The following is a 12,403-nucleotide window of genomic DNA, read 5'->3' on the forward strand; positions in this document are numbered from 1 at the left end:
ACCATGCTTAGACTATTGTTCTCAAATTGGTCCCCAGGATTTGAAGGGGTGCAGAGGCAGACAACAAAGATGGTTTCAGGACTGTACAGTGTTAATTATGAGGATTGGCTGAGGACATGGTGGATAGAAGGAGAGGTGATATGATCGAGACTTTTAAACTGTTGAGAGGCAGTTACAAGGTTGACTCTGGGGAGTTCTTTCACTTGGTGGAGCAGCGAGAAGGAGTGATGACAAGGGGCCATACCTGGAAGTTACAAAAGGAGGCTGTAAGCAAGAGTGTGAGGAGTGGTTTCTTTCCGTGGAGGGTGGTGGAACCGTGGAATGCATTGCTTGATAGTGATGAGAGCAAGAACGATCAATGAGTTCAAGGAGTGGTATGATAGACTTTGTGTTTCCTAGGAAGGACCTTCCACGATGTGTCTCTTGACTCCATGGAGCCCTAAATAATAATTTGTGAGAATCATTGTTTCACAATTATAGAACTTTCTTTTGAATTCCTGGAGGTTTTACACTCTAATTCAGGAAATTGTAACAAAAAATTCAAACTGGCATCTTGTTCAAAAAAAAAAAAAAGAAGAAAAAAAAATGACTGCTGTCTTCCAGGACATGGGTCTTGCTCCTCTATTTTCTTCAGCAAGGAACCACAATTAAATCTGATGCATATCGTAAAATTTTGAAGAAACTCAGATGAGCACTTCAGAAAATTCAGAAGTTTGTTGTGTTGGAACTTTTCGATTGTCTACCCTACAGTCCTCTCACATCCAGTGACTACCTTTTGTTCCTGCATGTGAAGCAGTGGCTCCCATCTTAGTGCTTTGAAGAAGATGAGGAACTGAAGAACAGCATGACTCAGTGGTTGAACTCACTGGTGGCAGACATTTTTGATGCGAGTATGAAGAAGCTAGTGCTATGATACCAAAAATGTCTAGAAGTCAGTGGCGACTATGTGGAAAAATGAAGTATATATATATATATGCAGATATTTTAGTGTGTAATAAAACTTTTTCTTCTCTACTATTTTTTTTAATATATATATATATATATTCTTGACCAGACCTTTCGTTTTGAATGCTCCTTGTAGTTTGCTGATGGTTGCACTGAGTGTGGACTGTATGATTCACGTTGAAATGTTTGATTTTTATTACTGCTGTGCTATAGCCTCTCATGAGTGGGATTCACATTAGAACAAAAAATAGTAACAGCTGAAACAATGTTTATGTGGAAGAGAATATAGTGAAATGATGAGAGATTGGGTATTTTTCTAGTGGATCTCTTAACTATCAGGTGTGGAATGATTCTAAATATGAGTCCAGTATTCATTGGCTAGAATGAGTATTGAGCTTACCAAGTAAGCTCTATAGTCATCTGTCTCCTTCCTAAGGGATGGCAAATGCTGTTGGAAATCTGCTCTTCTGTAGCACGATCATAGCTAGTCAGAATCCCTCTTAGTCGGGTTCCTCAGTATCGACCTGCCTAGCTTGGGAGGCTCAGTTGATAGAATACATTATTGTCAGCATAGCTCAATACATCCTAGTCATGCAAGCCCTTTCAGCATGTCAGGGTTAGGTTTCCAACAAAGGAAATTAGCAACCAAATATATTGAATTCTTAACTACTTCTATATAAAAAAATAAAAAATAAAAAAGCTGGTAACTTTTTTTTTCCTTCTTGCATTTGCTGTTCATCTAAAGAGATTGTTTTATTCATGTTTGAGTCTAACTTATTAACTGTCTTATTGATGGTTCTGATTTTTTATATACATGAGTGTTTTCTCACCTCTCTTATCCTGATGGTACCATTGTTACTTCACCCAAAGATAAAGTTGACCTCCTGGCATCACATTTTTCCTCAAACTCCTGCATAGATTGCTAAGGGAAATTACCTTTTACCATACAGGAATCCAAGCACTATATGCTTTCTGTAGTTTTGTGAAAAGACATCAGAAAACTAAATAAAAAAAACCTAAATAACTTAGAGACTAAAGAATCTTCTCATCCTGATAACCTCTCCAGTTGTTATGAAACATTGTACTCCAGAGCTAACATCTGTCCTGCATTATCTCTATAATCTGTTATACATAGCTGGTACCAGTTTTTTTTCTGACTGTATTCAATATTACGGTGTACTGGCAGCTTAACAGTGATGTACAGATGCAGTACCATGTCAATCAACTTTTCCTGTTAACAAAGAATGCATACTGGCACAATCTTCCTATGTTGCCAATAAAACCCAGTTTTGCCTTTTATCGTGCAAAATGTTACCGCTCACCTGCTCCTACCCTCAGTAACATCACCAGACAAGATCAGATCTCTCTATTTGCTTGGACTATTTTTTTCTCAAATCTCTCAAATTCTGTGAAATTTTTTTTTTGTGTGTAAGAGACTCTCACCCACAAAAGGTTATTTTAAACCTATAGTACATTTTGTACTGTGGATGGGCTAAAGATTTTTTTTTATCAATTTTATATATTTATAGTAATTTTTTATTTATTTTTACATAGTCCAGAAACCCTTCTCTAGAGAACACAGAGTTTGTGGATTGCAAAAGTCAGTTGATAGTAAAAAAAAAAAAAAAAAAAAAAAAGGGGGTGGGGGGGGGATATGATAGAAACATTTAAGTAACTTGAAGGATTTAAGTTACTTTGGGTGCTAGTAACTTTAAGTTACTAGCACCCAAAGAGCTAGGCATTCTCTTTTGTTCAAGAGTCTGTTTTATACCTAACTATATACAAACCCCAAATCTGCTCATGCTTAGAATATTGTTCACATTTGAGGTGGCCACCTAAAACTTCTCTAAAAATCTTTGTCGCTGTCCAGAGGAGAGCAGTTCAGCTCATAGATGATCCCTCTCTTACAGATTCACTTCAACATCTAGCTCTAGGGTGCATTTCAGCACTGCCTATTCTCGAGGCACTTCAGTGGTCATTACTTTGCTGAACTGCTATTATCATTCCTCCACTTTCTGTTTCACCTGTTAATACAAGAGCAGCAGCTGCCCACCATCCTTTTTTGCTGTGCGCCTGCAAATGTACCGAATCTGCTTATCCTCTTTCATCTCTGTTCCCTGGAACTGCCTTCCTTATGAAGTATTCCCAAACAATTGCAATTCTTAAAAAAAAATCAGTAAACTTCTATCTCGGTCTTCCAACCTCTTATGTACATGATCATTATTGAAGAAAAAAAAAATGCTACAACACTAAACATAATATTGTATTTGGATAGAAAATTATTTCTATCCAAATTATTCCAGTATTATTTCACTTTTTAACAGTTTCATGATCTGAAATTTAAAGCATTTCATTGTCCTGGACTAACATTTAGTGAATAAAAATTATTAATTTTCTTGACATTTAAAATCAAAGTTAATGAAATTAAGGTAGACTAGTTCTCCACTGATGAATGGAGAATTGCCTTGGTGGATAGTATGCCACAGAAACAAAAGAAGTGAATTGAATTTTGTATGGTGTTTCATTGATAAGTGAAGTGCTTGAGGAGTGTGTGACAGCCTTGTTTTCTTGGTGCCAAGATTAAGGATGTTAAGCATACTGTAAGGATGTAGAGCGCAAATGTGAAAAATGTTTATTTTGATTAGTACAAATGATTTAGCAGTTGACAAATGTGGTATGTGAGAAGTATGAGAGTTTGCTGGTATGTATGAAAAGAAGCACAAGAAAGTAAAAGTTGAGGCTGTTTGCCACAGGCAAACTGAGACAGATAGCTATGATCATGAACGAGTTAATGCATGGATTGTGTAGGAAAAATGGTGTGCCGTTCACGGATTTGTGAAATAAGTGATTGAAAGAAGAATTTATATAAGGTGGATGGTTTGCATTTGAATGGATTTGTGGTCAGAAATCTTAAACATGCTGTTCAATGAAAGCTCAGAAGTTAGTCAAGGAAACTAGAATGTTTAGGGGAATGCAGGTGATAGTGGGTCCAGTCATCCTAGAGGTTAGTAAGTGGGAGGGTGATCACATGATGCTAAATGCATGATGTGTAGGCCAAGCAACACAGGATGTGAGGAAGGGTATTGCAGTTTATGTATACTAATGTCAGAAGTATTTGGAACAAGGGCTAGGAGTTTTTGGAATTGGTTAGCCTTTGGCAAAAGTTATAGATTAATGAGACTGGGTTGACTGAGGATGATATAGGGATAGAATGCAAAGGATATAATATCTTCAGAGAGGACAGAAGAAACAGGATGTGGCAGGAGTTGCTAATGATAATAGAGGAATTGAAGCCAAAAAGAGCATAAAGTACATCAGGAGGACAAAGATGCAGAGGACAGTTCATTTGAGGCTTCTGTGAGATGGAGGTCAACAGGACAAAATATAATTCATTGCTGCTATAATCTAGGGGCGGGATAAGGGAGAATGTAGATGGCATGCATTGGCAAATTAGCACAGATGAGTGTAGGTCAAGTAATTATTATGGTAAATCTATGTTGATATAGATTGGGTGGAGCAAAGGTCAGGGAGGAAAGGAAATGGAATTTGTACAGCTGCTAAGAGATAATTACCTGAGACAGCATGTAATGGATGGGACATGATTTTGAGAGTGCTGTATGTTGTCATAACAGCAGACAACTTAACAGCAACGATCTGGCTATGCTGCCTCTGCTTGTAAAAAGTGATTATGTAGTCTTGACCTGGGAGATTGCCAGACACACAGTTTTCTGTTAAGAAGTCCAGATATGTGTGGAATTACAAAGTAGGTAATTTTGACAAGCTGAGGGGTCAGCTTTCAGCAGTACTATGGCATAAGAATTTGGACCGGAGAAATGGTAGTGGTGCATGAGAGATGGTCAAGGGGTGTTTTAAGAAAGCGATATAAGTCTGTATATATTCAGTCAGAAGGAATCAGGTAGGAGTTAGATGGATGAATAGCATCATTAAGAAGAATTTACAGACAAACAAAAGGTTGTGGAGGCAATGTAAAGAAAAGGGGATTAGCATAACAGTGAGCATAGGCAAGAAGGGAGGATGTCCTGTATGGTAAAGAAGGCTAAAGGTGAGAGAAAGCTAGCTGATACAACCTAAAGAGTTGTTTTGCTGTGTGGCAAGTAAAATAAAGAATGACTTTAAAAAGTGCTTGTGGTGATGAGATAAGAGAATAAACAAAAAAGTTGAATTATTCAGGGAGCATTTTGCAAGAATGTACCATCTAGGTGGTGATATTAACTGGTGGGAGAATAGAGGTAAAAAAAAAACTGCAATGCGAAAACGGGCATGGGATTAGATGGCATAATGGCCGTATATTCTCTTAATATACGGGGGAATGTGAGGGAATTATCATCTTCTCTGATCATGCTGTTTACTTTAATCCTCAGTAATGGGAGGATGCCAGTGGAGTGAAAAGATGGCAGAATAGTCCCACTGCATAAAGAGGCTCAAGAAATATAAAATTATTGGCTTATCAGCACCTCAGGAGTGGTGCTTAAGGAGAAATTGGTGATATAGAGAATTCGTGACCAGATGGATAGGCATATGATACTTTATAACATACAACATGGTTTTGTGAAGGATAGGTTTTACATTTGTAATTTGCTTGCTTTTTATAATAAAGTGACAGTGCAGTTCATCATCATCAAATTCTTGACATGTATCCTCAAGGGGTTTACAAGATATCATAGTATTACATGAAAAATCATCATCACTAACTTCCTATCTACAATGTTCCTCCAAATCATTCTGTTACCTGTCAAGACTCCAATATTGTCAGATCTTATATTTCTATCTTCTAAAGCACTTTTTACCGTATCAATCCACCTATATCTTGGTCTTCCTCTGGGTCTTTTTCCTGCCAACCTAGCAGAGAACATTTGTTTTGCTAATCTTTCCTCTTCCATTCTGTTTAAGTGACCATACTACCTGAGATTAGCTCTGCTAATCAATGCAGTTGGATAAGGTAAATGGCTACTTAGCGATACTGCTGGATTTTGCAAAGGCATTCAACAGAATTCCACATAGAATTCTGTCACATAAATTGGAGCAAATTGGGATGGATATGAATGTGGTGATTTGGGTTAGCAAGTGGCTGATGGATAGACAAAGAGGGATTTATGGAGGAGTTGAGTCTAGAAGAAAAGAGACTAGTGGTGTACTACAAGTCTTAGTACTTGGTCCTCTGTTGTTTAATTTGTATATCAGTGAGAATGGAAATGATTTGACAGGAAATTTATTATTATTACGTGACACCTCCAAGGACTCATTCTGGGAGGGCACTACAACACAGTTCACCATATCTTCCACCCAATCTTGTAACTACGCAATGCTATCAACTTCCCAGAAATATTCACTTGTTTGCTGATGATGCAAAACTGGAAACAGTTATGGTAAATGAAGGTTATGTTGAGATCCCGTGGATGATTTAGGTTAGCAGTGTGGACAAAGATAAATGGCTGATAGTTTAATATGGCCAAGTGTAAGGTGATTCACTATGGGGAGATGAGATCCCAAGCTGGAACCGAACTGCTGGAAATTACTGAGGCCAGGAGGGACTTGTTGACTTCAACATGTGGTTGTTGAAGACAACAAGTAGTGATAGAGAAGTTCCTCTTTATAAGACCACATTTGGACTACTGCATTTCTGTTCACCTGAATTCTGTGGGGAGAAAGAAGTGGTGGTGTGAGGATCCTGCAATAAATGGCAGGTCTATGGAATGGTCCCTATGAGAATAGATTTGAAGGTCTGTGAGCTTCAAAAACTAGCTGATAGATGGAAAAGAGGAGATGATAGAAGCATCTGACTTATTAGACTCTTTATAGGATTGACACTGAAGGAAAGGGGAAGAGAATGAGGGGATCCCATGGAAATTGTGTAAGAGTGTGGTTACCAAGTATGTTAGGACTAGATTCTTTGCTTTGAAGGGTGGTGAATGGGTTGTCAGAGGTGGTTGTGAGTGCTTTGTGAGTTTAAGGAGAGGTATGGTAGGTGTTGTGAGAATAATGATTCTCTTGCATGAGTCTTCTCACTCCATGGAGATACCTGTATAATGTTACTCAATCTGAATGTATGGGTCCAGCAGTTTTTTTTTTTTTTGCAGAAGGAAAATACTTCCGAAATTGCAAGTAATAGCTGCTGTTTTATTAACAATATGTAGATTTAACTCAATTAAAATATTTACTCATATATTGCTAATTTATATATATTTTTTTGTAGAAAATATTTTTATTTGCTCTAAGGCTACAATTTAAGGATCACTCTTCGAAGGAGGTGCTTTATGCTGAATAAACATATTAGTTAGATTATTTCAAGTAGTTAATGATTGTTTCTTCTTCTTTGAAACAAAATTTAAATAACTTAATGTAACATTTTTATTTCTTTATTTTTCAGATCCACATTATCATTCAAGTGATTGTCACTTTTTTCTGTCATCTTTATTTGGATTTTCTTGATATTCCATGGCTTAGTAATTCCTTGTGTATAAAGTCTAAGCACATCTTCTTTCAGGTAAGGCACATCTTTAATGCACCATTTTATTTTTATATATTATACAAATTATATTTGACAAGAAATTATATTATTATGCAGGCATCTTAATGTGGTCAAAAGACTAATCATGGGAGACCCACACTAACGGTTATTCACACAATACATCTCATATTTCTCCTTATGCACCATTGGGGCACTCGCAACTATCTGTGGTGACCCATTCCACTCATTCACCACTCTCCAAGTAAAGAATTTAGTCTGCACACTCTTGGACAACTTCCAAGTGTGACCCCTCGTTTTCATCCTACTCCCCCATGTTTTGAAAAATTTCTTTTGTGTCAGTCTTATAGAATCCCTTTAGTAACTTATAACTTTCTATCATATCTCCTCTCGTCCACCTGTCAGCCAAACTCCCACACACCTTCCATCTATCCTCATAGAGATCCACCATTTCACTTCCAGATCCTTAGCCTCGTCAATTTCTTATGTAATCTTTTCATTCAAAGTGCATTGCATTACATTTTGAAACATTGAGTTGATAACCATTGTCCTTTGCCCACACTGTCAATTTATTTAAATCATTCAACAGGATATCTATGTCGTCTTTGTCAACTATTGTCCTTCCCAGTTTTGCATAGTAAGCAAACTGAATATCCCTTTTAAATCTTTTGCTGTATCATTAATGTACAAATTATGGAGGAGTGCCATACAGAGCCTTGGGCACTCCACTAGTGGCCCTCATTTCCCTTGATTCCACTCCACAGTACATCTGATGTCTACCCCCTCCCTAATCCATGCTACCAACCTCATATCCATTCCCATTTGCTCCAACTTATGTAATAGTTTTTAATGCAGTATTTTGTCGAACGATACTGCCAAGTTGAGTAGTATCATGATATAACCATTTCCTTTATCCAATTCTGATCTCACATTTATTATGAAATCTGACTAAATTAAGTCATGCCTATCTTTTAGGCATTTTAGTATCTTTTACAAAGTCATCCTGCTCTCTACAGAGTACCATGTTCCTGTCCACCCATTCCTGAATTTAACATTTAATCATACTTATTATAATGTTTAATGGAATAAATACAGCATATTCAAATAAATACATGTTTAATCACTCTTATATTTCGTCTGTCACTGAGACATGGCCAGGGAAACAATATTAAAATTGCAAAAATACATATAAAATTGCACAACACAATAAGTGGAAAAAATTAGACATTGCCTGTGTGTGTGTGTGTGTGTGTGTGTGTAATTTTAATGTTGTTTCCCTGATGATGTCTTACTGACCGAGATGAAATATAGGATTGATTAAATGTTTAATTATTTGTGTTGTATTTATTCCAGTAGATCTTATAATGAATTCAAACAGTACCTAAATCTAAATAGTTGATTGTTAATCAAACCTTTAACCACATTCTTGTTTACTCCTTTGTGCAAGTGTAAGTACACAAAATTTGTGCATGAAGAATTTGTGTTTCACAACTAGTCCATTTATTTATTTATATATATATATATATATATATATATATATCAGCCCTGCAAATGCACATATCTACAGACATAGGATACTACGGTAAGGAAGGTGACAGAAAATTGCATTTTTCTATAATAATTCCCAAGTAAAAGTAGCACTGCTACGCCACCAACCATCAGAAAAACACACAAGGCAATTGTGTTTTCTTGATGGTAGGTGGGGTAGCAATTGAAAACACGATTGCTTTGTGTGTTTTCCTGATGGTTGGTGGCATAGTAGTGCATATTTTATTAGGGAATTATTATTATAGAAAAAGGCGGTTTCCTGTTGCCTTCCTAACCCACTAGCATCTTGTATCTGTAAATATGTGCATAGGGCTGGTTTGTCTGTTGTAAAGGACAAAAAAAACCCAACATGGGTAGGACCCCCCACCCCAGCTTTGGTTGAAAAGCCCTCATAAAAGTTCCTTGCATCACAGATGGGATTTGAAACCAACTGAGCTATGGAGGTTCTATCAACCTTAATATCCCATAATGTAAAGTACGCTCCTTTTGGATGTTCATAATTCTGTGTATTAACACGTTAATGTTGAGGTGATCAGAACTCTCTTACCACCACCCTGACCATTTGACAGGGTGAGATAAAACACTGTGCCCCACATCAATTTCATGCTTACGCATTGGTAGACACATCACATTGTGAGACAGTTCTTTGATTATAACCAAATGGGGGAGGAGAAGTAATGTTTGTTTTAGGATATATTAGAAAATAATAATTAAGGAGAATGCTATATTTATTTAATTGGTATATTTGAATTACTAAAAGGTAGGAATATGAACTATTATTAATGAGCCACGTGAGAATGGGAAATATAAGGAAGAGAAAACCAGATGCGAATAGAAATACTTTCGTTACTGGCAAATAAATCATAAATAATTAACATATATGATTATTATTGTGTGTGTGTCTTATAAGTTGCTAGTGGAACAAATAACATGTGATCTTATCAACTCTAGACATATGTGCATTTATGTCATAATTAAAAAAAAATCACTCAGATTGAAAGAGATTAGCTTGTGAAATATAAATATTTAACCAATAATAAACAGCTACTGTATATATTTGGTAGTTCATTAAATAAATATAGGGAGAGGCTAATCCAATGAACTAATAATGGTCATTAGATGATTCATCTAGGTATGGTAGTAATACATGGTGGTTAATAGAGAAGCAAATCATTTTGTAAAATTTGCTGTGCTTGTTATGTGTATTTATTTCTATGTTTTGTTTATATATTGCTTGGTTTCCTAAGAGTTTTTTTCTTTTATTCACTGGTGATCAGTACAGTAGTTCCCCCTTATCTGCGGTTTCAGTTCCTGCAGTCAACCCTAGCCTGAAAATATTAAATGAAAATCCAGAAATAAACAATTCATACATTTTAAATTGCATGCCATTATGAGTAGCATGATGAAATCTCATGCTGGGATGTGAAAATCATCCCTTTGTCCAATGTATTTGCACTGTAATGTATATACAGCCCACCCTTTAGTCACTTAGTATTCATCTCGGTTATCAGATATACTGTCGTGATTGTGTTCGAGTAATTCTTATTTTACTAAATAATGGCTCCAAAGCACAAGAGTAGTGATGCTGGCAATTTGGATATGCCAAAGAGAAGCTGTAAAGTGCTTCCTTTAAGTGAAAAGGTGAAAGTTCTCGACTTCATAAGGAAAGAGAAGATCTCCTACAATTCTATCTTATAATCTATCATAACTTCTTGTATTCTTACCAGTTAGTCTTATCCATTAAGCAATAAACTTGTCAAGCATAAGATTGATTAACAATAACTTAAGTTTTGTATATACAGAATTAAGCTTACTCTTATGATAGGTACTTATTCATTTACATCGATAATATTTATGCTAATACAATTGACTGCGGACCAAAAACATAATGTGATTTGTCAGGAAGTACTTGCAAATCTCTCCTTGTACTTATGACGAATTACGTATCATCTAGTTCTTTCATTCACTACAGTCCTTACTTGATTCCTTTGTCTATACGATCTTTCCTTCTTCTGACTGTATGCCTGCTCTTTGTTTCCTTCCATTTTCTTTGTCTTCTGTCGTCAGTATCCATTTTCTTTCGGATTCTGGTACTCAGTAACGTGGTGGCCTTGGCCGTTCGATGAATGCTTTTCTTGATGAGCTCTCCATGGCTCCAGTGACCTAATGTTGACCTTCACATGGTGGTGGAGCCAGGGAAGAGACAGTGAAAACCCTGAGACATGAGAGCTTATATATGTCCTGGACTCTGCATAGTGCACATGTGCAACATTCAATATTACTATATGTGGAAATGTGCTAACATTGGGACTTGATAACATCACACTTTATATATCATATACATCATACATTTGATTAAACATATTTTCGTAACAAAATTATTACATACAAAAGATTTTTAGTAAGTTTTAGTAATTTTAACAAACAATGACAATTCTTAATATATATTTCTCTTTAGACAAATTTTGTAAAACGAACATGATACATCATTATTCATGTGAGATTTTACAATCCCTCATCCCTTAGATTCTCTGTCATAGACAATCAGATTTTACCCTATGTCTGTTTTATAGGTACAGTGGTATCTCGCTAATCCGAACCTCTTTAGTCCAAACCCTCCAGTAATCTGAACTGCAGTTTGAAAGAAAAGAGTTTTATTACGTATTATTATTTTTATTTAATAATTATTATTTTAACTATTATTTATTTTATTATTATTATTACAGTACAGTACAGTATTTTTTTCATACTGTCAATTGTACGGTTATACTGTAGGCCTATTTTGATTTATTGTGTGTTCACGTTTGCCTTTTTATACTGTACAGCACCTACTGTCGGTATGAATCACTGCTGTCATTAATGAACTGATTAGTTAACACTATTGCACAATTTTGTGTATCTTTACATTCCTTCAACAACAACGACTTAGCCTAAATCCTGGTTGTATATAACGTTCGGTTTTTCTTTGGTTATTGAAATGAAACCTTGTCTGAGTTGTTTATTGTTTTGCGTTTTCGTAAGTTTTTGGTGAATGATTATCAATTGTTTTTAATAAGTGGGATTTTATTTTTCAGATTTTAAAAGTGACAGTTTTATTGTTTATTAACCTCATTTTTTATTTTATTATTTTTAACACAAAAATTTATTTCGTTAAAATGGCTACCGGATCGAAGCCTACTAAAAGAAAATACGTAACATTATTATTGTCGGATAAGTGTAAATTAATTTAACATCTAGAAAAGGGTGAAGCGGCCATACAACTTGCTACCGAATACAATGTCAGCAAATCTACAATCAGTGACATAAAAAAAAACAACAAAGACAGGATTTTAACTTTTGCTTGGTCCTTCTATGGTTGAAGCATGAGACAAAGTCTCTGAAAACAAGTGATTTTTCTTTACTTGATTCTGCTGTTTACACGTG

At 35.7% G+C, this 12,403-nt stretch overlaps 1 protein-coding gene across 6 annotated transcripts in view; it reads left to right on the top strand.

Annotated features, from left to right (window-relative positions):
* The window catches only part of wap (DDB1 and CUL4 associated factor wap), a 292,568-nt gene that overhangs the window by 57,633 nt on the left and 222,532 nt on the right, over positions 1-12,403 (top strand). For all 6 annotated transcript variants that reach the window (XM_090404556.1, XM_090404554.1, XM_090404560.1 and 3 more), the window contains one exon: positions 7,334-7,450. The gene's annotated coding sequence lies outside the window, so the exon portion shown is untranslated. The remainder of the gene's footprint in view (positions 1-7,333; positions 7,451-12,403) is intronic.

Source organism: Typopeltis vanoorti, chromosome 15, assembly GCF_054136105.1.
Source record: "Typopeltis vanoorti isolate ZY-2024b chromosome 15, IOZ_Tvanoo_1.0, whole genome shotgun sequence".
In the NCBI taxonomy this organism is placed as follows: Eukaryota; Metazoa; Arthropoda; class Arachnida; order Uropygi; family Thelyphonidae; genus Typopeltis; species Typopeltis vanoorti.